Raw genomic sequence first — 25949 nt, 5'->3', positions numbered from 1 at the left:
TTCTCTTAATCTCTGGTCTATCTTCTTGTAATCAAAACTATATGATGTTTTGTACATTTTGTCAGTGCTTCACTTGACAAAGGATGCTTTGACACACACACATGCATCAGCGAGTGTTTCCAGCTTCATCCTGAAGAGACATGTCGGCGTGAAATGTTCTTGCAAAACTTTGGGCTCGTCCGGGAGTCGAACCCGGGACCTCTCGCACCCGAAGCGAGAATCATACCACTAGACCAACGAGCCGTTAATATATTTCACCTTTTCCGATGCTCTCATCACAACCTATGCAGATCATTTGACCTCATTTCTCCTTCATTTCATCAAAGTCAACACATTACCCCAGTCCATATGCTGGGACTACCTAGCATCGTATCTAAGGCTGTGCTCAAATGAACAATCACGATATATTTCAATGTTCATTAGTCTCTCAGTTAACAAAGGAAATATACATCAAACATTTACTTCCAACGCATCAATTCATACGAAAAGGACCAAGTGAACATACGAAAGCACAGAACCACGTCAGTAGGCTTGGGAGCTTCCCTTCATTTCACAACAGGACGTGCACAATGCGATGGACGGGCTTGGGTTGTGATGCAGCCGAGTCCAATACTTTGAAAACAATCGCCTTTAAATCACGTTTCTGCTTCTAAAAACTAAGCAGGCCCTCCGAACAGTTCGGCTTTTCATTTCAGCAATCAAAAGCATGAAAACGTTTAGAATCCTATCCCTTCACAAGGCAGTTTTCACTTCCACAACATCGTTGAGCTGAGAGGAGAGAAAATTCAACTTCAAATAGTTTTGCAAAACCTTGGGCTCGTCCGGGAGTCGAACCCGGGACCTCTCGCACCCGAAGCGAGAATCATACCACTAGACCAACGAGCCGCTACTCGAAGTAAGTTTTCAAGACACTCCTATCACAGTTGTGTATACTATTATCATTTCAAATCATTTCTTCTTTATTTCATCAATTGAAACACTTCACCTCCATTCATTACTTGGGGAAACCCACCGCTCGGACACATTCGATTGGTCATGCTCAAAATCAGTCTCCTTCATATACTTTATTACTTTTTCATTATTCAAGAATTGGTTCATCGTGGCATGAATTAAATCATCTTGCATTAATACAAAGCGTCAGTTTACAAATGCACCAACTCAAGAAACATTGAAGCACTTCTGTAGGTTTGGACCTGGGTTGAAAGGTAAGTGAATCAAATCCACAAGAAACAGTTGTCTTCAAATCTCATTTCAGCTACTGAAAACACACCACATCCTTAAGACCTACAGTTTAATGCCTCAAGAGTTTCTCTTTATCTCTGGTCTATCCTCTTGTAATCAAAACTATATGATGTTTTATACATTTTGTCAGTGCTTCACTTGACAAAGGATGCTTTGACACACACACATACATCAACGAGTGTTTCCAGCTTCATCCTGAAGAGACATGTCGGCATGAAATTTTCATCCAAAACCTTGGGCTCGTCCGGGAGTCGAACCCGGGACCTCTCGCACCCGAAGCGAGAATCATACCACTAGACCAACGAGCCGCTACTCGAAGTAAGTTTTCAAGACACTCCTATCACAGTTGTGTATAGTATTATCATTTGACCTCATTTCTTCTTTATTTCATCAACTGAAACACTTCACCTCCATTCATTACTTGGGGAAACCCATCGCTCGGACACATTCGATTGGTCATGCTCAAAATCAGTCTCCTTCATATACTTTATTACTTTTTCATTTTTCAAGAATTGGTCCATCGTGGCATGAATTAAATCATCTTGCATTAATACAAAGCGTCAGTTTACAAATGCACCAACTCAAGAAACATTGAAGCACTTCTGTAGGTTTGGACCTGGGTTGTAAGGTAAGTGAATCAAATCCACAAGAAACAATTGTCTTCAAATCTCATTTCAGCTCCTGAAAACACACCACATCCTTAAGGCCTACAATTCAATGCCTCAAGAGTTTCACTTAATCTCTGGTCTATCTTCTTGTAATCAAAACTATATGATGTTTTGTACATTTTGTCAGTGCTTCACTTGACAAAGGATGCTTTGACACACACACATGCATCAGCGAGTGTTTCCAGCTTCATCCTGAAGAGACATGTCGGCGTGAAATGTTCTTGCAAAACTTTGGGCTCGTCCGGGAGTCGAACCCGGGACCTCTCGCACCCGAAGCGAGAATCATACCACTAGACCAACGAGCCGTTAATATATTTCACCTTTACCGATGCTCTCATCACAACCTATGCATATCATTTGACCTCATTTCTCCTTCATTTCATCAAAGTCAACACATTACCCCAATCCATATGCTGGGACTACCTAGCATCGTATCTAAGGCTGTGCTCAAATGAACAATCACGATATATTTCAATGTTCATTAGTCTCTCAGTTAACAAAGGAAATATACATCAAACATTTACTTCCAACGCATCAATTCATACGAAAAGGACCAAGTGAACATACGAAAGCACAGAACCACGTCAGTAGGCTTGGGAGCTTCCCTTCATTTCACAACAGGACGTGCACAATGCGATGGACGGGCTTGGGTTGTGATGCAGCCGAGTCCAATACTTTGAAAACAATCGCCTTTAAATCACGTTTCTGCTTCTAAAAACTAAGCAGGCCCTCCGAACAGTTCGGCTTTTCATTTCAGCAATCAAAAGCATGAAAACGTTTAGAATCCTATCCCTTCACAAGGCAGTTTTCACTTCCACAACATCGTTGAGCTGAGAGGAAAGAAAATTCAACTTCAAATAGTTTTGCAAAACCTTGGGCTCGTCCGGGAGTCGAACCCGGGACCTCTCACACCCGAAGCGAGAATCATACCACTAGACCAACGAGCCGTTAATATATTTCACCTTTACCGATGCTCTCATCACAACCTATGCATATCATTTGACCTCATTTCTCCTTCATTTCATCAAAGTCAACACATTACCCCAATCCATATGCTGGGACTACCTAGCATCGTATCTAAGGCTGTGCTCAAATGAACAATCACGATATATTTCAATGTTCATTAGTCTCTCAGTTAACAAAGGAAATATACATCAAACATTTACTTCCAACGCATCAATTCATACGAAAAGGACCAAGTGAACATACGAAAGCACAGAACCACGTCAGTAGGCTTGGGAGCTTCCCTTCATTTCACAACAGGACGTGCACAATGCGATGGACGAGCTTGGGTTGTGATGCAGCCGAGTCCAATACTTTGAAAACAATCGCCTTTAAATCACGTTTCTGCTTCTAAAAACTAAGCAGGCCCTCCGAACAGTTCGGCTTTTCATTTCAGCAATCAAAAGCATGAAAACGTTTAGAATCCTATCCCTTCACAAGGCAGTTTTCACTTCCACAACATCGTTGAGCTGAGAGGAGAGAAAATTCAACTTCAAATAGTTTTGCAAAACTTTGGGCTCGTCCGGGAGTCGAACCCGGGACCTCTCGCACCCGAAGCGAGAATCATACCACTAGACCAACGAGCCGTTGATATATTTCACCTTTACCGATGCTCTCATCACAACCTATGCATATCATTTGACCTCATTTCTTCTTCATTTCATCAAAGTCAACACATTACCCCAGTCCATATGCTGGGACTACCTAGCATCGTATCTAAGGCTGTGCTCAAATGAACAATTACGATATATTTCAATGTTCATTAGTCTCTCAGTTAACAAAGGAAATATACATCAAACATTTACTTCCAACGCATCAATTCATACGAAAAGGACCAAGTGAACATACGAAAGCACAGAACCACGTCAGTAGGCTTGGGAGCTTCCCTTCATTTCACAACAGGACGTGCACAATGCGATGGACGAGCTTGGGTTGTGATGCAGCCGAGTCCAATACTTTGAAAACAATCGCCTTTAAATCACGTTTCTGCTTCTAAAAACTAAGCAGGCCCTCCGAACACTTCGGCTTTTCATTTCAGCAATCAAAAGCATGAAAACGTTTAGAATCCTATCCCTTCACAAGGCAGTTTTCACTTCCACAACATCGTTGAGCTGAGAGGAGAGAAAATTCAACTTCAAATAGTTTTGCAAAACTTTGGGCTCGTCCGGGAGTCGAACCCGGGACCTCTCGCACCCGAAGCGAGAATCATACCACTAGACCAACGAGCCGTTGATATATTTCACCTTTACCGATGCTCTCATCACAACCTATGCATATCATTTGACCTCATTTCTTCTTCATTTCATCAAAGTCAACACATTACCCCAGTCCATATGCTGGGACTACCTAGCATCGTATCTAAGGCTGTGCTCAAATGAACAATTACGATATATTTCAATGTTCATTAGTCTCTCAGTTAACAAAGGAAATATACATCAAACATTTACTTCCAACGCATCAATTCATACGAAAAGGACCAAGTGAACATACGAAAGCACAGAACCACGTCAGTAGGCTTGGGAGCTTCCCTTCATTTCACAACAGGACGTGCACAATGCGATGGACGGGCTTGGGTTGTGATGCAGCCGAGTCCAATACTTTGAAAACAATCGCCTTTAAATCACGTTTCTGCTTCTAAAAACTAAGCAGGCCCTCCGAACAGTTCGGCTTTTCATTTCAGCAATCAAAAGCATGAAAACGTTTAGAATCCTATCCCTTCACAAGGCAGTTTTCACTTCCACAACATCGTTGAGCTGAGAGGAGAGAAAATTCAACTTCAAATAGTTTTGCAAAACTTTGGGCTCGTCCGGGAGTCGAACCCGGGACCTCTCGCACCCGAAGCGAGAATCATACCACTAGACCAACGAGCCGCTACTCGAAGTAAGTTTTCAAGACACTCCTATCACAGTTATGTATAGTATTATCATTTGACCTCATTTCTTCTTTATTTCATCAATTGAAACACTTCACCTCCATTCATTACTTGGGGAAACCCACCGCTCGGACACATTCGATTGGTCATGCTCAAAATCAGTCTCCTTCATATACTTTATTACTTTTTCATTATTCAAGAATTGGTTCATCGTGGCATGAATTAAATCATCTTGCATTAATACAAAGCGTCAGTTTACAAATGCACCAACTCAAGAAACATTGAAGCACTTCTGTAGGTTTGGACCTGGGTTGTAAGGTAAGTGAATCAAATCCACAAGAAACAGTTGTCTTCAAATCTCATTTCAGCTACTGAAAACACACCACATCCTTAAGACCTACAGTTTAATGCCTCAAGAGTTTCTCTTTATCTCTGGTCTATCCTCTTGTAATCAAAACTATATGATGTTTTATACATTTTGTCAGTGCTTCACTTGACAAAGGATGCTTTGACACACACACATACATCAACGAGTGTTTCCAGCTTCATCCTGAAGAGACATGTCGGCATGAAATTTTCATCCAAAACCTTGGGCTCGTCCGGGAGTCGAACCCGGGACCTCTCGCACCCGAAGCGAGAATCATACCACTAGACCAACGAGCCGCTACTCGAAGTAAGTTTTCAAGACACTCCTATCACAGTTGTGTATAGTATTATCATTTGACCTCATTTCTTCTTTATTTCATCAACTGAAACACTTCACCTCCATTCATTACTTGGGGAAACCCATCGCTCGGACACATTCGATTGGTCATGCTCAAAATCAGTCTCCTTCATATACTTTATTACTTTTTCATTTTTCAAGAATTGGTCCATCGTGGCATGAATTAAATCATCTTGCATTAATACAAAGCGTCAGTTTACAAATGCACCAACTCAAGAAACATTGAAGCACTTCTGTAGGTTTGGACCTGGGTTGTAAGGTAAGTGAATCAAATCCACAAGAAACAATTGTCTTCAAATCTCATTTCAGCTCCTGAAAACACACCACATCCTTAAGGCCTACAATTCAATGCCTCAAGAGTTTCACTTAATCTCTGGTCTATCTTCTTGTAATCAAAACTATATGATGTTTTGTACATTTTGTCAGTGCTTCACTTGACAAAGGATGCTTTGACACACACACATGCATCAGCGAGTGTTTCCAGCTTCATCCTGAAGAGACATGTCGGCGTGAAATGTTCTTGCAAAACTTTGGGCTCGTCCGGGAGTCGAACCCGGGACCTCTCGCACCCGAAGCGAGAATCATACCACTAGACCAACGAGCCGTTAATATATTTCACCTTTACCGATGCTCTCATCACAACCTATGCATATCATTTGACCTCATTTCTCCTTCATTTCATCAAAGTCAACACATTACCCCAATCCATATGCTGGGACTACCTAGCATCGTATCTAAGGCTGTGCTCAAATGAACAATCACGATATATTTCAATGTTCATTAGTCTCTCAGTTAACAAAGGAAATATACATCAAACATTTACTTCCAACGCATCAATTCATACGAAAAGGACCAAGTGAACATACGAAAGCACAGAACCACGTCAGTAGGCTTGGGAGCTTCCCTTCATTTCACAACAGGACGTGCACAATGCGATGGACGGGCTTGGGTTGTGATGCAGCCGAGTCCAATACTTTGAAAACAATCGCCTTTAAATCACGTTTCTGCTTCTAAAAACTAAGCAGGCCCTCCGAACAGTTCGGCTTTTCATTTCAGCAATCAAAAGCATGAAAACGTTTAGAATCCTATCCCTTCACAAGGCAGTTTTCACTTCCACAACATCGTTGAGCTGAGAGGAAAGAAAATTCAACTTCAAATAGTTTTGCAAAACCTTGGGCTCGTCCGGGAGTCGAACCCGGGACCTCTCACACCCGAAGCGAGAATCATACCACTAGACCAACGAGCCGTTAATATATTTCACCTTTACCGATGCTCTCATCACAACCTATGCATATCATTTGACCTCATTTCTCCTTCATTTCATCAAAGTCAACACATTACCCCAATCCATATGCTGGGACTACCTAGCATCGTATCTAAGGCTGTGCTCAAATGAACAATCACGATATATTTCAATGTTCATTAGTCTCTCAGTTAACAAAGGAAATATACATCAAACATTTACTTCCAACGCATCAATTCATACGAAAAGGACCAAGTGAACATACGAAAGCACAGAACCACGTCAGTAGGCTTGGGAGCTTCCCTTCATTTCACAACAGGACGTCCACAATGCGATGGACGAGCTTGGGTTGTGATGCAGCCGAGTCCAATACTTTGAAAACAATCGCCTTTAAATCACGTTTCTGCTTCTAAAAACTAAGCAGGCCCTCCGAACACTTCGGCTTTTCATTTCAGCAATCAAAAGCATGAAAACGTTTAGAATCCTATCCCTTCACAAGGCAGTTTTCACTTCCACAACATCGTTGAGCTGAGAGGAGAGAAAATTCAACTTCAAATAGTTTTGCAAAACTTTGGGCTCGTCCGGGAGTCGAACCCGGGACCTCTCGCACCCGAAGCGAGAATCATACCACTAGACCAACGAGCCGTTAATATATTTCACCTTTACCGATGCTCTCATCACAACCTATGCATATCATTTGACCTCATTTCTTCTTCATTTCATCAAAGTCAACACATTACCCCAGTCCATATGCTGGGACTACCTAGCATCGTATCTAAGGCTGTGCTCAAATGAACAATTACGATATATTTCAATGTTCATTAGTCTCTCAGTTAACAAAGGAAATATACATCAAACATTTACTTCCAACGCATCAATTCATACGAAAAGGACCAAGTGAACATACGAAAGCACAGAACCACGTCAGTAGGCTTGGGAGCTTCCCTTCATTTCACAACAGGACGTGCACAATGCGATGGACGGGCTTGGGTTGTGATGCAGCCGAGTCCAATACTTTGAAAACAATCGCCTTTAAATCACGTTTCTGCTTCTAAAAACTAAGCAGGCCCTCCGAACAGTTCGGCTTTTCATTTCAGCAATCAAAAGCATGAAAACGTTTAGAATCCTATCCCTTCACAAGGCAGTTTTCACTTCCACAACATCGTTGAGCTGAGAGGAGAGAAAATTCAACTTCAAATAGTTTTGCAAAACTTTGGGCTCGTCCGGGAGTCGAACCCGGGACCTCTCGCACCCGAAGCGAGAATCATACCACTAGACCAACGAGCCGCTACTCGAAGTAAGTTTTCAAGACACTCCTATCACAGTTATGTATAGTATTATCATTTGACCTCATTTCTTCTTTATTTCATCAATTGAAACACTTCACCTCCATTCATTACTTGGGGAAACCCATCGCTCGGACACATTCGATTGGTCATGCTCAAAATCAGTCTCCTTCATATACTTTATTACTTTTTCATTATTCAAGAATTGGTTCATCGTGGCATGAATTAAATCATCTTGCATTAATACAAAGCGTCAGTTTACAAATGCACCAACTCAAGAAACATTGAAGCACTTCTGTAGGTTTGGACCTGGGTTGTAAGGTAAGTGAATCAAATCCACAAGAAACAGTTGTCTTCAAATCTCATTTCAGCTACTGAAAACACACCACATCCTTAAGACCTACAATTCAATGCCTCAAGAGTTTCTCTTTATCTCTGGTCTATCCTCTTGTAATCAAAACTATATGATGTTTTGTACATTTTGTCAGTGCTTCACTTGACAAAGGATGCTTTGACACACACACATACATCAACGAGTGTTTCCAGCTTCATCCTGAAGAGACATGTCGGCGTGAAATTTTCATCCAAAACCTTGGGCTCGTCCGGGAGTCGAACCCGGGACCTCTCGCACCCGAAGCGAGAATCATACCACTAGACCAACGAGCCGCTACTCGAAGTAAGTTTTCAAGACACTCCTATCACAGTTGTGTATAGTATTATCATTTGACCTCATTTCTTCTTTATTTCATCAACTGAAACACTTCACCTCCATTCATTACTTGGGGAAACCCATCGATCCGACACATTCGATTGGTCATGCTCAAAATCAGTCTCCTTCATATACTTTATTACTTTTTCATTTTTCAAGAATTGGTCCATCGTGGCATGAATTAAATCATCTTGCATTAATACAAGGCGTCAGTTTACAAATGCACCAACTCAAGAAACATTGAAGCACTTCTGTAGGTTTGGACCTGGGTTGTAAGGTAAGTGAATCAAATCCACAAGAAACAATTGTCTTCAAATCTCATTTCAGCTCCTGAAAACACACCACATCCTTAAGGCCTACAATTCAATGCCTCAAGAGTTTCACTTAATCTCTGGTCTATCTTCTTGTAATCAAAACTATATGATGTTTTGTACATTTTGTCAGTGCTTCACTTGACAAAGGATGCTTTGACACACACACATGCATCAGCGAGTGTTTCCAGCTTCATCCTGAAGAGACATGTCGGCGTGAAATGTTCTTGCAAAACTTTGGGCTCGTCCGGGAGTCGAACCCGGGACCTCTCGCACCCGAAGCGAGAATCATACCACTAGACCAACGAGCCGTTAATATATTTCACCTTTACCGATGCTCTCATCACAACCTATGCATATCATTTGACCTCATTTCTCCTTCATTTCATCAAAGTCAACACATTACCCCAGTCCATATGCTGGGACTACCTAGCATCGTATCTAAGGCTGTGCTCAAATGAACAATCACGATATATTTCAATGTTCATTCGTCTCTCAGTTAACAAAGGAAATATACATCAAACATTTACTTCCAACGCATCAATTCATACGAAAAGGACCAAGTGAACATACGAAAGCACAGAACCACGTCAGTAGGCTTGGGAGCTTCCCTTCATTTCACAACAGGACGTGCACAATGCGATGGACGGGCTTGGGTTGTGATGCAGCCGAGTCCAATACTTTAAAAACAATCGCCTTTAAATCACGTTTCTGCTTCTAAAAACTAAGCAGGCCCTCCGAACAGTTCGGCTTTTCATTTCAGCAATCAAAAGCATGAAAACGTTTAGAATCCTATCCCTTCACAAGGCAGTTTTCACTTCCACAACATCGTTGAGCTGAGAGGAGAGAAAATTCAACTTCAAATAGTTTTGCAAAACTTTGGGCTCGTCCGGGAGTCGAACCCGGGAGCTCTCGCACCCGAAGCGAGAATCATACCACTAGACCAACGAGCCGTTAATATATTTCACCTTTACCGATGCTCTCATCACAACCTATGCATATCATTTGACCTCATTTCTCCTTCATTTCATCAAAGTCAACACATTACCCCAGTCCATATGCTGGGACTACCTAGCATCGTATCTAAGGCTGTGCTCAAATGAACAATCACGATATATTTCAATGTTCATTAGTCTCTCAGTTAACAAAGGAAATATACATCAAACATTTACTTCCAACGCATCAATTCATACGAAAAGGACCAAGTGAACATACGAAAGCACAGAACCACGTCAGTAGGCTTGGGAGCTTCCCTTCATTTCACAACAGGACGTGCACAATGCGATGGACGGGCTTGGGTTGTGATGCAGCCGAGTCCAATACTTTGAAAACAATCGCCTTTAAATCACGTTTCTGCTTCTAAAAACTAAGCAGGCCCTCCGAACACTTCGGCTTTTCATTTCAGCAATCAAAAGCATGAAAACGTTTAGAATCCTATCCCTTCACAAGGCAGTTTTCACTTCCACAACATCGTTGAGCTGAGAGGAGAGAAAATTCAACTTCAAATAGTTTTGCAAAACCTTGGGCTCGTCCGGGAGTCGAACCCGGGACCTCTCGCACCCGAAGCGAGAATCATACCACTAGACCAACGAGCCGTTAATATATTTCACCTTTACCGATGCTCTCATCACAACCTATGCATATCATTTGACCTCATTTCTCCTTCATTTCATCAAAGTCAACACATTACCCCAATCCATATGCTGGGACTACCTAGCATCGTATCTAAGGCTGTGCTCAAATGAACAATCACGATATATTTCAATGTTCATTAGTCTCTCAGTTAACAAAGGAAATATACATCAAACATTTACTTCCAACGCATCAATTCATACGAAAAGGACCAAGTGAACATACGAAAGCACAGAACCACGTCAGTAGGCTTGGGAGCTTCCCTTCATTTCACAACAGGACGTGCACAATGCGATGGACGAGCTTGGGTTGTGATGCAGCCGAGTCCAATACTTTGAAAACAATCGCCTTTAAATCACGTTTCTGCTTCTAGAAACTAAGCAGGCCCTCCGAACACTTCGGCTTTTCATTTCAGCAATCAAAAGCATGAAAACGTTTAGAATCCTATCCCTTCACAAGGCAGTTTTCACTTCCACAACATCGTTGAGCTGAGAGGAGAGAAAATTCAACTTCAAATAGTTTTGCAAAACCTTGGGCTCGTCCGGGAGTCGAACCCGGGACCTCTCGCACCCGAAGGGAGAATCATACCACTAGACCAACGAGCCGTTAATATATTTCACCTTTACCGATGCTCTCATCACAACCTATGCATATCATTTGACCTCATTTCTCCTTCATTTCATCAAAGTCAACACATTACCCCAGTCCATATGCTGGGACTACCTAGCATCGTATCTAAGGCTGTGCTCAAATGAACAATCACGATATAATTCAATGTTCATTCGTCTCTCAGTTAACAAAGGAAATATACATCAAACATTTACTTCCAACTCATCAATTCATACGAAAAGGACCAAGTGAACATACGAAAGCACAGAACCACGTCAGTAGGCTTGGGAGCTTCCCTTCATTTCACAACAGGACGTGCACAATGCGATGGACGGGCTTGGGTTGTGATGCAGCCGAGTCCAATACTTTGAAAACAATCGCCTTTAAATCACGTTTCTGCTTCTAAAAACTAAGCAGGCCCTCCGAACACTTCGGCTTTTCATTTCAGCAATCAAAAGCATGAAAACGTTTAGAATCCTATCCCTTCACAAGGCAGTTTTCACTTCCACAACATCGTTGAGCTGAGAGGAGAGAAAATTCAACTTCAAATAGTTTTGCAAAACCTTGGGCTCGTCCGGGACCTCTCGCACCCGAAGCGAGAATCATACCACTAGACCAACGAGCCGCTACTCGAAGTAAGTTTTCAAGACACTCCTATCACAGTTATGTATAGTATTATCATTTGACCTCATTTCTTCTTTATTTCATCAATTGAAACACTTCACCTCCATTCATTACTTGGGGAAACCCATCGCTCGGACACATTCGATTGGTCATGCTCAAAATCAGTCTCCTTCATATACTTTATTACTTTTTCATTATTCAAGAATTGGTTCATCGTGGCATGAATTAAATCATCTTGCATTAATACAAAGCGTCAGTTTACAAATGCACCAACTCAAGAAACATTGAAGCACTTCTGTAGGTTTGGACCTGGGTTGTAAGGTAAGTGAATCAAATCCACAAGAAACAGTTGTCTTCAAATCTCATTTCAGCTACTGAAAACACACCACATCCTTAAGACCTACAATTCAATGCCTCAAGAGTTTCTCTTTATCTCTGGTCTATCCTCTTGTAATCAAAACTATATGATGTTTTGTACATTTTGTCAGTGCTTCACTTGACAAAGGATGCTTTGACACACACACATACATCAACGAGTGTTTCCAGCTTCATCCTGAAGAGACATGTCGGCGTGAAATTTTCATCCAAAACCTTGGGCTCGTCCGGGAGTCGAACCCGGGACCTCTCGCACCCGAAGCGAGAATCATACCACTAGACCAACGAGCCGCTACTCGAAGTAAGTTTTCAAGACACTCCTATCACAGTTGTGTATAGTATTATCATTTGACCTCATTTCTTCTTTATTTCATCAACTGAAACACTTCACCTCCATTCATTACTTGGGGAAACCCATCGATCCGACACATTCGATTGGTCATGCTCAAAATCAGTCTCCTTCATATACTTTATTACTTTTTCATTTTTCAAGAATTGGTCCATCGTGGCATGAATTAAATCATCTTGCATTAATACAAGGCGTCAGTTTACAAATGCACCAACTCAAGAAACATTGAAGCACTTCTGTAGGTTTGGACCTGGGTTGTAAGGTAAGTGAATCAAATCCACAAGAAACAATTGTCTTCAAATCTCATTTCAGCTCCTGAAAACACACCACATCCTTAAGGCCTACAATTCAATGCCTCAAGAGTTTCACTTAATCTCTGGTCTATCTTCTTGTAATCAAAACTATATGATGTTTTGTACATTTTGTCAGTGCTTCACTTGACAAAGGATGCTTTGACACACACACATGCATCAGCGAGTGTTTCCAGCTTCATCCTGAAGAGACATGTCGGCGTGAAATGTTCTTGCAAAACTTTGGGCTCGTCCGGGAGTCGAACCCGGGACCTCTCGCACCCGAAGCGAGAATCATACCACTAGACCAACGAGCCGTTAATATATTTCACCTTTACCGATGCTCTCATCACAACCTATGCATATCATTTGACCTCATTTCTCCTTCATTTCATCAAAGTCAACACATTACCCCAGTCCATATGCTGGGACTACCTAGCATCGTATCTAAGGCTGTGCTCAAATGAACAATCACGATATATTTCAATGTTCATTCGTCTCTCAGTTAACAAAGGAAATATACATCAAACATTTACTTCCAACGCATCAATTCATACGAAAAGGACCAAGTGAACATACGAAAGCACAGAACCACGTCAGTAGGCTTGGGAGCTTCCCTTCATTTCACAACAGGACGTGCACAATGCGATGGACGGGCTTGGGTTGTGATGCAGCCGAGTCCAATACTTTAAAAACAATCGCCTTTAAATCACGTTTCTGCTTCTAAAAACTAAGCAGGCCCTCCGAACAGTTCGGCTTTTCATTTCAGCAATCAAAAGCATGAAAACGTTTAGAATCCTATCCCTTCACAAGGCAGTTTTCACTTCCACAACATCGTTGAGCTGAGAGGAGAGAAAATTCAACTTCAAATAGTTTTGCAAAACTTTGGGCTCGTCCGGGAGTCGAACCCGGGAGCTCTCGCACCCGAAGCGAGAATCATACCACTAGACCAACGAGCCGTTAATATATTTCACCTTTACCGATGCTCTCATCACAACCTATGCATATCATTTGACCTCATTTCTCCTTCATTTCATCAAAGTCAACACATTACCCCAGTCCATATGCTGGGACTACCTAGCATCGTATCTAAGGCTGTGCTCAAATGAACAATCACGATATATTTCAATGTTCATTAGTCTCTCAGTTAACAAAGGAAATATACATCAAACATTTACTTCCAACGCATCAATTCATACGAAAAGGACCAAGTGAACATACGAAAGCACAGAACCACGTCAGTAGGCTTGGGAGCTTCCCTTCATTTCACAACAGGACGTGCACAATGCGATGGACGGGCTTGGGTTGTGATGCAGCCGAGTCCAATACTTTGAAAACAATCGCCTTTAAATCACGTTTCTGCTTCTAAAAACTAAGCAGGCCCTCCGAACACTTCGGCTTTTCATTTCAGCAATCAAAAGCATGAAAACGTTTAGAATCCTATCCCTTCACAAGGCAGTTTTCACTTCCACAACATCGTTGAGCTGAGAGGAGAGAAAATTCAACTTCAAATAGTTTTGCAAAACCTTGGGCTCGTCCGGGAGTCGAACCCGGGACCTCTCGCACCCGAAGCGAGAATCATACCACTAGACCAACGAGCCGTTAATATATTTCACCTTTACCGATGCTCTCATCACAACCTATGCATATCATTTGACCTCATTTCTCCTTCATTTCATCAAAGTCAACACATTACCCCAATCCATATGCTGGGACTACCTAGCATCGTATCTAAGGCTGTGCTCAAATGAACAATCACGATATATTTCAATGTTCATTAGTCTCTCAGTTAACAAAGGAAATATACATCAAACATTTACTTCCAACGCATCAATTCATACGAAAAGGACCAAGTGAACATACGAAAGCACAGAACCACGTCAGTAGGCTTGGGAGCTTCCCTTCATTTCACAACAGGACGTGCACAATGCGATGGACGAGCTTGGGTTGTGATGCAGCCGAGTCCAATACTTTGAAAACAATCGCCTTTAAATCACGTTTCTGCTTCTAGAAACTAAGCAGGCCCTCCGAACACTTCGGCTTTTCATTTCAGCAATCAAAAGCATGAAAACGTTTAGAATCCTATCCCTTCACAAGGCAGTTTTCACTTCCACAACATCGTTGAGCTGAGAGGAGAGAAAATTCAACTTCAAATAGTTTTGCAAAACCTTGGGCTCGTCCGGGAGTCGAACCCGGGACCTCTCGCACCCGAAGGGAGAATCATACCACTAGACCAACGAGCCGTTAATATATTTCACCTTTACCGATGCTCTCATCACAACCTATGCATATCATTTGACCTCATTTCTCCTTCATTTCATCAAAGTCAACACATTACCCCAGTCCATATGCTGGGACTACCTAGCATCGTATCTAAGGCTGTGCTCAAATGAACAATCACGATATAATTCAATGTTCATTCGTCTCTCAGTTAACAAAGGAAATATACATCAAACATTTACTTCCAACTCATCAATTCATACGAAAAGGACCAAGTGAACATACGAAAGCACAGAACCACGTCAGTAGGCTTGGGAGCTTCCCTTCATTTCACAACAGGACGTGCACAATGCGATGGACGGGCTTGGGTTGTGATGCAGCCGAGTCCAATACTTTGAAAACAATCGCCTTTAAATCACGTTTCTGCTTCTAAAAACTAAGCAGGCCCTCCGAACACTTCGGCTTTTCATTTCAGCAATCAAAAGCATGAAAACGTTTAGAATCCTATCCCTTCACAAGGCAGTTTTCACTTCCACAACATCGTTGAGCTGAGAGGAGAGAAAATTCAACTTCAAATAGTTTTGCAAAACCTTGGGCTCGTCCGGGACCTCTCGCACCCGAAGCGAGAATCATACCACTAGACCAACGAGCCGCTACTCGAAGTAAGTTTTCAAGACACTCCTATCACAGTTATGTATAGTATTATCATTTGACCTCATTTCTTCTTTATTTCATCAATTGAAACACTTCACCTCCATTCATTACTTGGGGAAACCCATCGCTCGGACACATTCGATTGGTCATGCTCAAAATCAGTCTCCTTCATATACTTTATTACTTTTTCATTTTTCAAGAATTGGTTCATCGTGGCATGAATTAAATCATCTTGCATTAATACAAAGCGTCAGTTTACAAATGCACCAACTCAAGAAACATTGAAGCACTTCTGTAGGTTTGGACCTGGGTTGTAAGGTAAGTGAATCAAATCCACAAGAAACAGTTGTCTTCAAATCTCATTTCAGCTCCTGAAAAAACACCACATCCTTAAGACCTACAATTCAATGCCTCAAGAGTTTCTCTTAATCTCTGGTCTATCCTCTTGTAATCAAAACTATATGATGTTTTGTACATTTTGTCAGTGCTTCACTTGACAAAGGATGCTTTGACACACACACATACATCAACGAGTGTTTCCAGCTTCATCCTGAAGAGACATGTCGGCGTGAAATTTTCATGCAAAACCTTGGGCTCGTCCGGGAGTCGAACCCGGGACCTCTCGCACCCGAAGCGAGAATCATACCACTAGACCAACGAGCCGTTAATATATTTCACCTTTACCGATGCTCTCATCACAACCTATGCATATCATTTGACCTCATTTCTCCTTCATTTCATCAAAGTCAACACATTACCCCAATCCATATGCTGGGACTACCTAGCATCGTATCTAAGGCTGTGCTCAAATGAACAATCACGATATATTTCAATGTTCATTAGTCTCTCAGTTAACAAAGGAAATATACATCAAACATTTACTTCCAACGCATCAATTCATACGAAAAGGACCAAGTGAACATACGAAAGCACAGAACCACGTCAGTAGGCTTGGGAGCTTCCCTTCATTTCACAACAGGACGTGCACAATGCGATGGACGAGCTTGGGTTGTGATGCAGCCGAGTCCAATACTTTGAAAACAATCGCCTTTAAATCACGTTTCTGCTTCTAAAAACTAAGCAGGCCCTCCGAACACTTCGGCTTTTCATTTCAGCAATCAAAAGCATGAAAACGTTTAGAATCCTATCCCTTCACAAGGCAGTTTTCACTTCCACAACATCGTTGAGCTGAGAGGAGAGAAAATTCAACTTCAAATAGTTTTGCAAAACCTTGGGCTCGTCCGGGAGTCGAACCCGGGACCTCTCGCACCCGAAGCGAGAATCATACCACTAGACCAACGAGCCGTTAATATATTTCACTTTTACCGATGCTCTCATCACAACCTATGCATATCATTTGACCTCATTTCTCCTTCATATCATCAAAGTCAACACATTACCCCAATCCATATGCTGGGACTACCTAGCATCGTATCTAAGGCTGTGCTCAAATGAACAATCACGATATATTTCAATGTTCATTAGTCTCTCTGTTAACAAAGGAAATATACATCAAACATTTACTTCCAACGCATCAATTCATACGAAAAGGACCAAGTGAACATACGAAAGCACAGAACCACGTCAGTAGGCTTGGGAGCTTCCCTTCATTTCACAACAGGACGTGCACAATGCGATGGACGAGCTTGGGTTGTGATGCAGCCGAGTCCAATACTTTGAAAACAATCGCCTTTAAATCACGTTTCTGCTTCTAAAAACTAAGCAGGCCCTCCGAACACTTCGGCTTTTCATTTCAGCAATCAAAAGCATGAAAACGTTTAGAATCCTATCCCTTCACAAGGCAGTTTTCACTTCCACAACATCGTTGAGCTGAGAGGAGAGAAAATTCAACTTCAAATAGTTTTGCAAAACCTTGGGCTCGTCCGGGAGTCGAACCCGGGACCTCTCGCACCCGAAGCGAGAATCATACCACTAGACCAACGAGCCGTTAATATATTTCACCTTTACCGATGCTCTCATCACAACCTATGCATATCATTTGACCTCATTTCTCCTTCATTTCATCAAAGTCAACACATTACCCCAGTCCATATGCTGGGACTACCTAGCATCGTATCTAAGGCTGTGCTCAAATGAACAATCACGATATATTTCAATGTTCATTAGTCTCTCAGTTAACAAAGGAAATATACATCAAACATTTACTTCCAACGCATCAATTCATACGAAAAGGACCAAGTGAACATACGAAAGCACAGAACCACGTCAGTAGGCTTGGGAGCTTCCCTTCATTTCACAACAGGACGTGCACAATGCGATGGACGAGCTTGGGTTGTGATGCAGCCGAGTCCAATACTTTGAAAACAATCGCCTTTAAATCACGTTTCTGCTTCTAAAAACTAAGCAGGCCCTCCGAACACTTCGGCTTTTCATTTCAGCAATCAAAAGCATGAAAACGTTTAGAATCCTATCCCTTCACAAGGCAGTTTTCACTTCCACAACATCGTTGAGCTGAGAGGAGAGAAAATTCAACTTCAAATAGTTTTGCAAAACCTTGGGCTCGTCCGGGAGTCGAACCCGGGACCTCTCGCACCCGAAGCGAGAATCATACCACTAGACCAACGAGCCGTTAATATATTTCACCTTTACCGATGCTCTCATCACAACCTATGCATATCATTTGACCTCATTTCTCCTTCATATCATCAAAGTCAACACATTACCCCAATCCATATGCTGGGACTACCTAGCATCGTATCTAAGGCTGTGCTCAAATGAACAATCACGATATATTTCAATGTTCATTAGTCTCTCTGTTAACAAAGGAAATATACATCAAACATTTACTTCCAACGCATCAATTCATACGAAAAGGACCAAGTGAACATACGAAAGCACAGAACCACGTCAGTAGGCTTGGGAGCTTCCCTTCATTTCACAACAGGACGTGCACAATGCGATGGACGAGCTTGGGTTGTGATGCAGCCGAGTCCAATACTTTGAAAACAATCGCCTTTAAATCACGTTTCTGCTTCTAAAAACTAAGCAGGCCCTCCGAACAGTTCGGCTTTTCATTTCAGCAATCAAAAGCATGAAAACGTTTAGAATCCTATCCCTTCACAAGGCAGTTTTCACTTCCACAACATCGTTGAGCTGAGAGGAGAGAAAATTCAACTTCAAATAGTTTTGCAAAACCTTGGGCTCGTCCGGGAGTCGAACCCGGGACCTCTCGCACCCGAAGCGAGAATCATACCACTAGACCAACGAGCCGTTAATATATTTCACCTTTACCGATGCTCTCATCACAACCTATGCATATCATTTGACCTCATTTCTCCTTCATATCATCAAAGTCAACACATTACCCCAATCCATATGCTGGGACTACCTAGCATCGTATCTAAGGCTGTGCTCAAATGAACAATCACGATATATTTCAATGTTCATTAGTCTCTCAGTTAACAAAGGAAATATACATCAAACATTTACTTCCAACGCATCAATTCATACGAAAAGGACCAAGTGAACATACGAAAGCACAGAACCACGTCAGTAGGCTTGGGAGCTTCCCTTCATTTCACAACAGGACGTGCACAATGCGATGGACGGGCTTGGGTTGTGATGCAGCCGAGTCCAATACTTTGAAAACAATCGCCTTTAAATCACGTTTCTGCTTCTAAAAACTAAGCAGGCCCTCCGAACACTTCGGCTTTTCATTTCAGCAATCAAAAGCATGAAAACGTTTAGAATCCTATCCCTTCACAAGGCAGTTTTCACTTCCACAACATCGTTGAGCTGAGAGGAAAGAAAATTCAACTTCAAATAGTTTTGCAAAACTTTGGGCTCGTCCGGGAGTCGAACCCGGGACCTCTCGCACCCGAAGCGAGAATCATACCACTAGACCAACGAGCCGTTAATATAATTCACCTTTACCGATGCTCTCATCACAACCTATGCATATCATTTGACCTCATTTCTCCTTCATTTCATCAAAGTCAACACATTACCCCAGTCCATATGCTGGGACTACCTAGCATCGTATCTAAGGCTGTGCTCAAATGAACAATCACGATATAATTCAATGTTCATTCGTCTCTCAGTTAACAAAGGAAATATACATCAAACATTTACTTCCAACTCATCAATTCATACGAAAAGGACCAAGTGAACATACGAAAGCACAGAACCACGTCAGTAGGCTTGGGAGCTTCCCTTCATTTCACAACAGGACGTGCACAATGCGATGGACGGGCTTGGGTTGTGATGCAGCCGAGTCCAATACTTTGAAAACAATCGCCTTTAAATCACGTTTCTGCTTCTAAAAACTAAGCAGGCCCTCCGAACAGTTCGGCTTTTCATTTCAGCAATCAAAAGCATGAAAACGTTTAGAATCCTATCCCTTCACAAGGCAGTTTTCACTTCCACAACATCGTTGAGCTGAGAGGAGAGAAAATTCAACTTCAAATAGTTTTGCAAAACCTTGGGCTCGTCCGGGAGTCGAACCCGGGACCTCTCGCACCCGAAGCGAGAATCATACCACTAGACCAACGAGCCGTTAATATATTTCACCTTTACCGATGCTCTCATCACAACCTATGCATATCATTTGACCTCATTTCTCCTTCATATCATCAAAGTCAACACATTACCCCAATCCATATGCTGGGACTACCTAGCATCGTATCTAAGGCTGTGCTCAAATGAACAATCACGATATATTTCAATGTTCATTAGTCTCTCAGTTAACAAAGGAAATATACATCAAACATTTACTTCCAACGCATCAATTCATACGAAAAGGACCAAGTGAACATACGAAAGCACAGAACCACGTCAGTAGGCTTGGGAGCTTCCCTTCATTTCACAACAGGACGTGCACAATGCGATGGACGAGCTTGGGTTGTGATGCAGCCGAGTCCAATACTTTGAAAACAATCGCCTTTAAATCACGTTTCTGCTTCTAAAAACTAAGCAGGCCCTCCGAACAGTTCGGCTTTTCATTTCAGCAATCAAAAGCATGAAAACGTTTAGAATCCTATCCCTTCACAAGGCAGTTTTCACTTCCACAACATCGTTGAGCTGAGAGGAGAGAAAATTCAACTTCAAATAGTTTTGCAAAACCTTGAGCTCGTCCGGGAGTCGAACCCGGGACCTCTCGCACCCGAAGCGAGAATCATACCACTAGACCAACGAGCCGTTAATATATTTCACCTTTACCGATGCTCTCATCACAACCTATGCATATCATTTGACCTCATTTCTCCTTCATTTCATCAAAGTCAACACATTACCCCAATCCATATGCTGGGACTACCTAGCATCGTATCTAAGGCTGTGCTCAAATGAACAATCACGATATATTTCAATGTTCATTCGTCTCTCAGTTAACAAAGGAAATATACATCAAACGGTTACTTCCAACTCATCAATTCATACGAAAAGGACCAAGTGAACATACGAAAGCACAGAACCACGTCAGTAGGCTTGGGAGCTTCCCTTCATTTCACAACAGGACGTGCACAATGCGATGGACGGGCTTGGGTTGTGATGCAGCCGAGTCCAATACTTTGAAAACAATCGCCTTTAAATCACGTTTCTGCTTCTAAAAACTAAGCAGGCCCTCCGAACACTTCGGCTTTTCATTTCAGCAATCAAAAGCATGAAAACGTTTAGAATCCTATCCCTTCACAAGGCAGTTTTCACTTCCACAACATCGTTGAGCTGAGAGGAGAGAAAATTCAACTTCAAATAGTTTTGCAAAACCTTGGGCTCGTCCGGGAGTCGAACCCGGGACCTCTCGCACCCGAAGCGAGAATCATACCACTAGACCAACGAGCCGCTACTCGAAGTAAGTTTTCAAGACACTCCTATCACAGTTATGTATAGTATTATCATTTGACCTCATTTCTTCTTTATTTCATCAATTGAAACACTTCACCTCCATTCATTACTTGGGGAAACCCATCGCTCGGACACATTCGATTGGTCATGCTCAAAATCAGTCTCCTTCATATACTTTATTACTTTTTCATTATTCAAGAATTGGTTCATCGTGGCATGAATTAAATCATCTTGCATTAATACAAAGCGTCAGTTTACAAATGCACCAACTCAAGAAACATTGAAGCACTTCTGTAGGTTTGGACCTGGGTTGTAAGGTAAGTGAATCAAATCCACAAGAAACAGTTGTCTTCAAATCTCATTTCAGCTCCTGAAAACACACCACATCCTTAAGACCTACAATTCAATGCCTCAAGAGTTTCTCTTAATCTCTGGTCTATCCTCTTGTAATCAAAACTATATGATGTTTTGTACATTTTGTCAGTGCTTCACTTGACAAAGGATGCTTTGACACACACACATACATCAACGAGTGTTTCCAGCTTCATCCTGAAGAGACATGTCGGTATGAAATTTTCATGCAAAACTTTGGACTCGTCCGGGAGTCGAACCCGGGAACTCTCGCACCCGAAGCGAGAATCATACCACTAGACCAACGAGCCGTTAATATATTTCACCTTTACCGATGCTCTCATCACAACCTATGCATATCATTTGACCTCATTTCTCCTTCATTTCATCAAAGTCAACACATTACCCCAGTCCATATGCTGGGACTACCTAGCATCGTATCTAAGGCTGTGCTCAAATGAACAATCACGATATATTTCAATGTTCATTAGTCTCTCAGTTAACAAAGGAAATATACATCAAACATTTACTTCCAACGCATCAATTCATACGAAAAGGACCAAGTGAACATACGAAAGCACAGAACCACGTCAGTAGGCTTGGGAGCTTCCCTTCATTTCACAACAGGACGTGCACAATGCGATGGACGAGCTTGGGTTGTGATGCAGCCGAGTCCAATACTTTGAAAACAATCGCCTTTAACGTTTCTGCTTCTAAAAACTAAGCAGGCCCTCCGAACAGTTCGGCTTTTCATTTCAGCAATCAAAAGCATGAAAACGTTTAGAATCCTATCCCTTCACAAGGCAGTTTTCACTTCCACAACATCGTTGAGCTGAGAGGAGAGAAAATTCAACTTCAAATAGTTTTGCAAAACCTTGGGCTCGTCCGGGAGTCGAACCCGGGACCTCTCGCACCCGAAGCGAGAATCATACCACTAGACCAACGAGCCGTTAATATATTTCACCTTTACCGATGCTCTCATCACAACCTATGCATATCATTTGACCTCATTTCTCCTTCATATCATCAAAGTCAACACATTACCCCAATCCATATGCTGGGACTACCTAGCATCGTATCTAAGGCTGTGCTCAAATGAACAATCACGATATATTTCAATGTTCATTAGTCTCTCAGTTAACAAAGGAAATATACATCAAACATTTACTTCCAACGCATCAATTCATACGAAAAGGACCAAGTGAACATACGAAAGCACAGAACCACGTCAGTAGGCTTGGGAGCTTCCCTTCATTTCACAACAGGACGTGCACAATGCGATGGACGAGCTTGGGTTGTGATGCAGCCGAGTCCAATACTTTGAAAACAATCGCCTTTAAATCACGTTTCTGCTTCTAAAAACTAAGCAGGCCCTCCGAACAGTTCGGCTTTTCATTTCAGCAATCAAAAGCATGAAAACGTTTAGAATCCTATCCCTTCACAAGGCAGTTTTCACTTCCACAACATCGTTGAGCTGAGAGGAGAGAAAATTCAACTTCAAATAGTTTTGCAAAACCTTGAGCTCGTCCGGGAGTCGAACCCGGGACCTCTCGCACCCGAAGCGAGAATCATACCACTAGACCAACGAGCCGTTAATATATTTCACCTTTACCGATGCTCTCATCACAACCTATGCATATCATTTGACCTCATTTCTCCTTCATTTCATCAAAGTCAACACATTACCCCAATCCATATGCTGGGACTACCTAGCATCGTATCTAAGGCTGTGCTCAAATGAACAATCACGATATATTTCAATGTTCATTAGTCTCTCAGTTAACAAAGGAAATATACATCAAACATTTACTTCCAACGCATCAATTCATACGAAAAGGACCAAGTGAACATACGAAAGCACAGAACCACGTCAGTAGGCTTGGGAGCTTCCCTTCATTTCACAACAGGACGTGCACAATGCGATGGACGAGCTTGGGTTGTGATGCAGCCGAGTCCAATACTTTGAAAACAATCGCCTTTAAATCACGTTTCTGCTTCTAAAAACTAAGCAGGCCCTCCGAACACTTCGGCTTTTCATTTCAGCAATCAAAAGCATGAAAACGTTTAGAATCCTATCCCTTCACAAGGCAGTTTTCACTTCCACAACATCGTTGAGCTGAGAGGAGAGAAAATTCAACTTCAAATAGTTTTGCAAAACCTTGGGCTCGTCCGGGAGTCGAACCCAGGACCTCTCGCACCCGAAGCGAGAATCATACCACTAGACCAACGAGCCGCTACTCGAAGTAAGTTTTCAAGACACTCCTATCACAGTTATGTATAGTATTATCATCTGACCTCATTTCTTCTTTATTTCATCAATTGAAACACTTCACCTCCATTCATTACTTGGGGAAACCCATCGCTCGGACACATTCGATTGGTCATGCTCAAAATCAGTCTCCTTCATATACTTTATTACTTTTTCATTTTTCAAGAATTGGTCCATCGTGGCATGAATTAAATCATCTTGCATTAATACAAAGCGTCAGTTTACAAATGCACCAACTCAAGAAACATTGAAGCACTTCTGTAGGTTTGGACCTGGATTGTAAGGTAAGTGAATCAAATCCACAAGAAACAATTGTCTTCAAATCTCATTTCAGCTCCTGAAAACACACCACATCCTTAAGACCTACAATTCAATGCCTCAAGAGTTTCTCTTAATCTCTGGTCTATCTTCTTGTAATCAAAACTATATGATGTTTTGTACATTTTGTCAGTGCTTCACTTGACAAAGGATGCTTTGACACACACACATGCATCAACGAGTGTTTCCAGCTTCATCCTGAAGAGACATGTCGGCGTGAAATGTTCTTGCAAAACCTTGGGCTCGTCCGGGAGTCGAACCCGGGACCTCTCGCACCCGAAGCGAGAATCATACCACTAGACCAACGAGCCGTTAATATATTTCACCTTTACCGATGCTCTCATCACAACCTATGCATATCATTTGACCTCATTTCTCCTTCATTTCATCAAAGTCAACACATTACCCCAGTCCATATGCTGGGACTACCTAGCATCGTATCTAAGGCTGTGCTCAAATGTACAATCACTATATATTTCAATGTTCATTAGTCTCACAGTTAACAAAGGAAATATACATTCAACACTTACTTCTAACCTATCAATTCCTAAGAAAAGGACCAAGAGGACAAATGAAAGCACAGAACCACGTCAGTAGGCTTGGGACCTTCACTTCATTTTACAATAGGATGCGATGGACGGGCTTGGGTTGTGATGCGGCCGAGTCCAATACTTTGAAAACAATCGCCTTTACATCATTTTGTTTACTGCTGAAAACTTATCAGGCTAAGGACAAACGATGCCTTGACACACACATTTATCGACGAATGTTTGATTGTGAAGAGATGTCTCGGCTTGAAGTTTTCTAGCAAAACTTTGGACTCGTCTTGGAGTCGAACCCTCTCACACCTAGAGCATCCCACGAAATAAACTAGAGTCTGTGGCTTATGATTTGACGCCATATTCTGAAATGTAGCAAATTGTCGTCAAACTCTTCTTTATTCGAACTCAAAATTCCCTCCCTACGATAATTGGACTCTGCATTGTTCATTTTTAACCAGGTGTCAAAATCTGTTGTTTGTCTCTAAATTAATTCGGTTTCTATTTCCTAATCAATTTAATACAACAACAACTTGTGTTTGACAGCCAAATATGACACTTTATTTAGCCTTTTCTGTCTTTCTACGGTTATTGACGAAAAGGAATGTTGATACGCCCAAAACACATCGTCAGTGAAAGTAAACAATGCTACATATATGGAATCACGGTTATTTCCCTTTAGTCGTCGCTTGTCTACATATTTCCAAATGTCTGTTGATAGCACATTGGAGCGTGGTCCTAGCTTGACTTGTGACATCCTTTTATGTGACGTCAGTAATGAATCACTTTTCAGCAAGGACTGGGACAGGTTGCTCGGCGACACACAGGCCAACATTGTTGTAGTAAACTATGGGCTGTA

The 25949-nt window shown here is 42.0% G+C and overlaps 37 non-coding genes across 37 annotated transcripts; all 37 read right to left on the bottom strand.

The window, feature by feature from the left end:
- Positions 1–171: 171 nt before the first annotated feature.
- Positions 172–243, bottom strand: Trnap-cgg (transfer RNA proline (anticodon CGG)). The gene has a single exon. It is a non-coding gene; the product is annotated as a tRNA-Pro (tRNA).
- A 570-nt stretch (positions 244–813) lies between these two features.
- Positions 814–885, bottom strand: Trnap-cgg (transfer RNA proline (anticodon CGG)). The gene has a single exon. It is a non-coding gene; the product is annotated as a tRNA-Pro (tRNA).
- A 593-nt stretch (positions 886–1478) lies between these two features.
- Trnap-cgg (transfer RNA proline (anticodon CGG)) lies at positions 1479–1550 on the bottom strand. The gene has a single exon. It is a non-coding gene; the product is annotated as a tRNA-Pro (tRNA).
- Positions 1551–2143: 593 nt separating this feature from the next.
- Positions 2144–2215, bottom strand: Trnap-cgg (transfer RNA proline (anticodon CGG)). Its single transcript has one exon. It is a non-coding gene; the product is annotated as a tRNA-Pro (tRNA).
- Positions 2216–2785: 570 nt separating this feature from the next.
- Positions 2786–2857, bottom strand: Trnap-cgg (transfer RNA proline (anticodon CGG)). The gene has a single exon. It is a non-coding gene; the product is annotated as a tRNA-Pro (tRNA).
- A 570-nt stretch (positions 2858–3427) lies between these two features.
- Positions 3428–3499, bottom strand: Trnap-cgg (transfer RNA proline (anticodon CGG)). The gene has a single exon. It is a non-coding gene; the product is annotated as a tRNA-Pro (tRNA).
- Positions 3500–4069: 570 nt separating this feature from the next.
- On the bottom strand, positions 4070–4141 carry Trnap-cgg (transfer RNA proline (anticodon CGG)). The gene has a single exon. It is a non-coding gene; the product is annotated as a tRNA-Pro (tRNA).
- Positions 4142–4711: 570 nt separating this feature from the next.
- Trnap-cgg (transfer RNA proline (anticodon CGG)) lies at positions 4712–4783 on the bottom strand. The gene has a single exon. It is a non-coding gene; the product is annotated as a tRNA-Pro (tRNA).
- A 593-nt stretch (positions 4784–5376) lies between these two features.
- Positions 5377–5448, bottom strand: Trnap-cgg (transfer RNA proline (anticodon CGG)). The gene has a single exon. It is a non-coding gene; the product is annotated as a tRNA-Pro (tRNA).
- Positions 5449–6041: 593 nt separating this feature from the next.
- On the bottom strand, positions 6042–6113 carry Trnap-cgg (transfer RNA proline (anticodon CGG)). Its single transcript has one exon. It is a non-coding gene; the product is annotated as a tRNA-Pro (tRNA).
- Positions 6114–6683: 570 nt separating this feature from the next.
- On the bottom strand, positions 6684–6755 carry Trnap-cgg (transfer RNA proline (anticodon CGG)). Its single transcript has one exon. It is a non-coding gene; the product is annotated as a tRNA-Pro (tRNA).
- Positions 6756–7325: 570 nt separating this feature from the next.
- On the bottom strand, positions 7326–7397 carry Trnap-cgg (transfer RNA proline (anticodon CGG)). The gene has a single exon. It is a non-coding gene; the product is annotated as a tRNA-Pro (tRNA).
- Positions 7398–7967: 570 nt separating this feature from the next.
- On the bottom strand, positions 7968–8039 carry Trnap-cgg (transfer RNA proline (anticodon CGG)). The gene has a single exon. It is a non-coding gene; the product is annotated as a tRNA-Pro (tRNA).
- Positions 8040–8632: 593 nt separating this feature from the next.
- Positions 8633–8704, bottom strand: Trnap-cgg (transfer RNA proline (anticodon CGG)). Its single transcript has one exon. It is a non-coding gene; the product is annotated as a tRNA-Pro (tRNA).
- A 593-nt stretch (positions 8705–9297) lies between these two features.
- On the bottom strand, positions 9298–9369 carry Trnap-cgg (transfer RNA proline (anticodon CGG)). Its single transcript has one exon. It is a non-coding gene; the product is annotated as a tRNA-Pro (tRNA).
- A 570-nt stretch (positions 9370–9939) lies between these two features.
- Positions 9940–10011, bottom strand: Trnap-cgg (transfer RNA proline (anticodon CGG)). The gene has a single exon. It is a non-coding gene; the product is annotated as a tRNA-Pro (tRNA).
- A 570-nt stretch (positions 10012–10581) lies between these two features.
- On the bottom strand, positions 10582–10653 carry Trnap-cgg (transfer RNA proline (anticodon CGG)). The gene has a single exon. It is a non-coding gene; the product is annotated as a tRNA-Pro (tRNA).
- A 570-nt stretch (positions 10654–11223) lies between these two features.
- On the bottom strand, positions 11224–11295 carry Trnap-cgg (transfer RNA proline (anticodon CGG)). Its single transcript has one exon. It is a non-coding gene; the product is annotated as a tRNA-Pro (tRNA).
- Positions 11296–12517: 1222 nt separating this feature from the next.
- Positions 12518–12589, bottom strand: Trnap-cgg (transfer RNA proline (anticodon CGG)). Its single transcript has one exon. It is a non-coding gene; the product is annotated as a tRNA-Pro (tRNA).
- A 593-nt stretch (positions 12590–13182) lies between these two features.
- Positions 13183–13254, bottom strand: Trnap-cgg (transfer RNA proline (anticodon CGG)). Its single transcript has one exon. It is a non-coding gene; the product is annotated as a tRNA-Pro (tRNA).
- Positions 13255–13824: 570 nt separating this feature from the next.
- Trnap-cgg (transfer RNA proline (anticodon CGG)) lies at positions 13825–13896 on the bottom strand. Its single transcript has one exon. It is a non-coding gene; the product is annotated as a tRNA-Pro (tRNA).
- Positions 13897–14466: 570 nt separating this feature from the next.
- Trnap-cgg (transfer RNA proline (anticodon CGG)) lies at positions 14467–14538 on the bottom strand. Its single transcript has one exon. It is a non-coding gene; the product is annotated as a tRNA-Pro (tRNA).
- Positions 14539–15108: 570 nt separating this feature from the next.
- Positions 15109–15180, bottom strand: Trnap-cgg (transfer RNA proline (anticodon CGG)). Its single transcript has one exon. It is a non-coding gene; the product is annotated as a tRNA-Pro (tRNA).
- A 1222-nt stretch (positions 15181–16402) lies between these two features.
- On the bottom strand, positions 16403–16474 carry Trnap-cgg (transfer RNA proline (anticodon CGG)). Its single transcript has one exon. It is a non-coding gene; the product is annotated as a tRNA-Pro (tRNA).
- Positions 16475–17044: 570 nt separating this feature from the next.
- On the bottom strand, positions 17045–17116 carry Trnap-cgg (transfer RNA proline (anticodon CGG)). The gene has a single exon. It is a non-coding gene; the product is annotated as a tRNA-Pro (tRNA).
- Positions 17117–17686: 570 nt separating this feature from the next.
- On the bottom strand, positions 17687–17758 carry Trnap-cgg (transfer RNA proline (anticodon CGG)). Its single transcript has one exon. It is a non-coding gene; the product is annotated as a tRNA-Pro (tRNA).
- Positions 17759–18328: 570 nt separating this feature from the next.
- On the bottom strand, positions 18329–18400 carry Trnap-cgg (transfer RNA proline (anticodon CGG)). The gene has a single exon. It is a non-coding gene; the product is annotated as a tRNA-Pro (tRNA).
- A 570-nt stretch (positions 18401–18970) lies between these two features.
- Positions 18971–19042, bottom strand: Trnap-cgg (transfer RNA proline (anticodon CGG)). Its single transcript has one exon. It is a non-coding gene; the product is annotated as a tRNA-Pro (tRNA).
- A 570-nt stretch (positions 19043–19612) lies between these two features.
- Positions 19613–19684, bottom strand: Trnap-cgg (transfer RNA proline (anticodon CGG)). The gene has a single exon. It is a non-coding gene; the product is annotated as a tRNA-Pro (tRNA).
- A 570-nt stretch (positions 19685–20254) lies between these two features.
- On the bottom strand, positions 20255–20326 carry Trnap-cgg (transfer RNA proline (anticodon CGG)). The gene has a single exon. It is a non-coding gene; the product is annotated as a tRNA-Pro (tRNA).
- Positions 20327–20895: 569 nt separating this feature from the next.
- Positions 20896–20968, bottom strand: Trnap-cgg (transfer RNA proline (anticodon CGG)). The gene has a single exon. It is a non-coding gene; the product is annotated as a tRNA-Pro (tRNA).
- Positions 20969–21538: 570 nt separating this feature from the next.
- Positions 21539–21610, bottom strand: Trnap-cgg (transfer RNA proline (anticodon CGG)). The gene has a single exon. It is a non-coding gene; the product is annotated as a tRNA-Pro (tRNA).
- A 593-nt stretch (positions 21611–22203) lies between these two features.
- Positions 22204–22275, bottom strand: Trnap-cgg (transfer RNA proline (anticodon CGG)). The gene has a single exon. It is a non-coding gene; the product is annotated as a tRNA-Pro (tRNA).
- A 566-nt stretch (positions 22276–22841) lies between these two features.
- Trnap-cgg (transfer RNA proline (anticodon CGG)) lies at positions 22842–22913 on the bottom strand. Its single transcript has one exon. It is a non-coding gene; the product is annotated as a tRNA-Pro (tRNA).
- Positions 22914–23482: 569 nt separating this feature from the next.
- Trnap-cgg (transfer RNA proline (anticodon CGG)) lies at positions 23483–23555 on the bottom strand. The gene has a single exon. It is a non-coding gene; the product is annotated as a tRNA-Pro (tRNA).
- A 570-nt stretch (positions 23556–24125) lies between these two features.
- On the bottom strand, positions 24126–24197 carry Trnap-cgg (transfer RNA proline (anticodon CGG)). Its single transcript has one exon. It is a non-coding gene; the product is annotated as a tRNA-Pro (tRNA).
- A 593-nt stretch (positions 24198–24790) lies between these two features.
- Positions 24791–24862, bottom strand: Trnap-cgg (transfer RNA proline (anticodon CGG)). The gene has a single exon. It is a non-coding gene; the product is annotated as a tRNA-Pro (tRNA).
- Between the last annotated feature and the right edge of the window lie 1087 nt (positions 24863–25949).

Source organism: Haliotis asinina, chromosome 11 (assembly GCF_037392515.1).
Source record: "Haliotis asinina isolate JCU_RB_2024 chromosome 11, JCU_Hal_asi_v2, whole genome shotgun sequence".
In the NCBI taxonomy this organism is placed as follows: Eukaryota; Metazoa; Mollusca; class Gastropoda; order Lepetellida; family Haliotidae; genus Haliotis; species Haliotis asinina.
The sequence above is the reverse complement of the archived record's forward strand: the minus strand, read 5'-3'. Positions and strand labels throughout refer to the sequence as shown.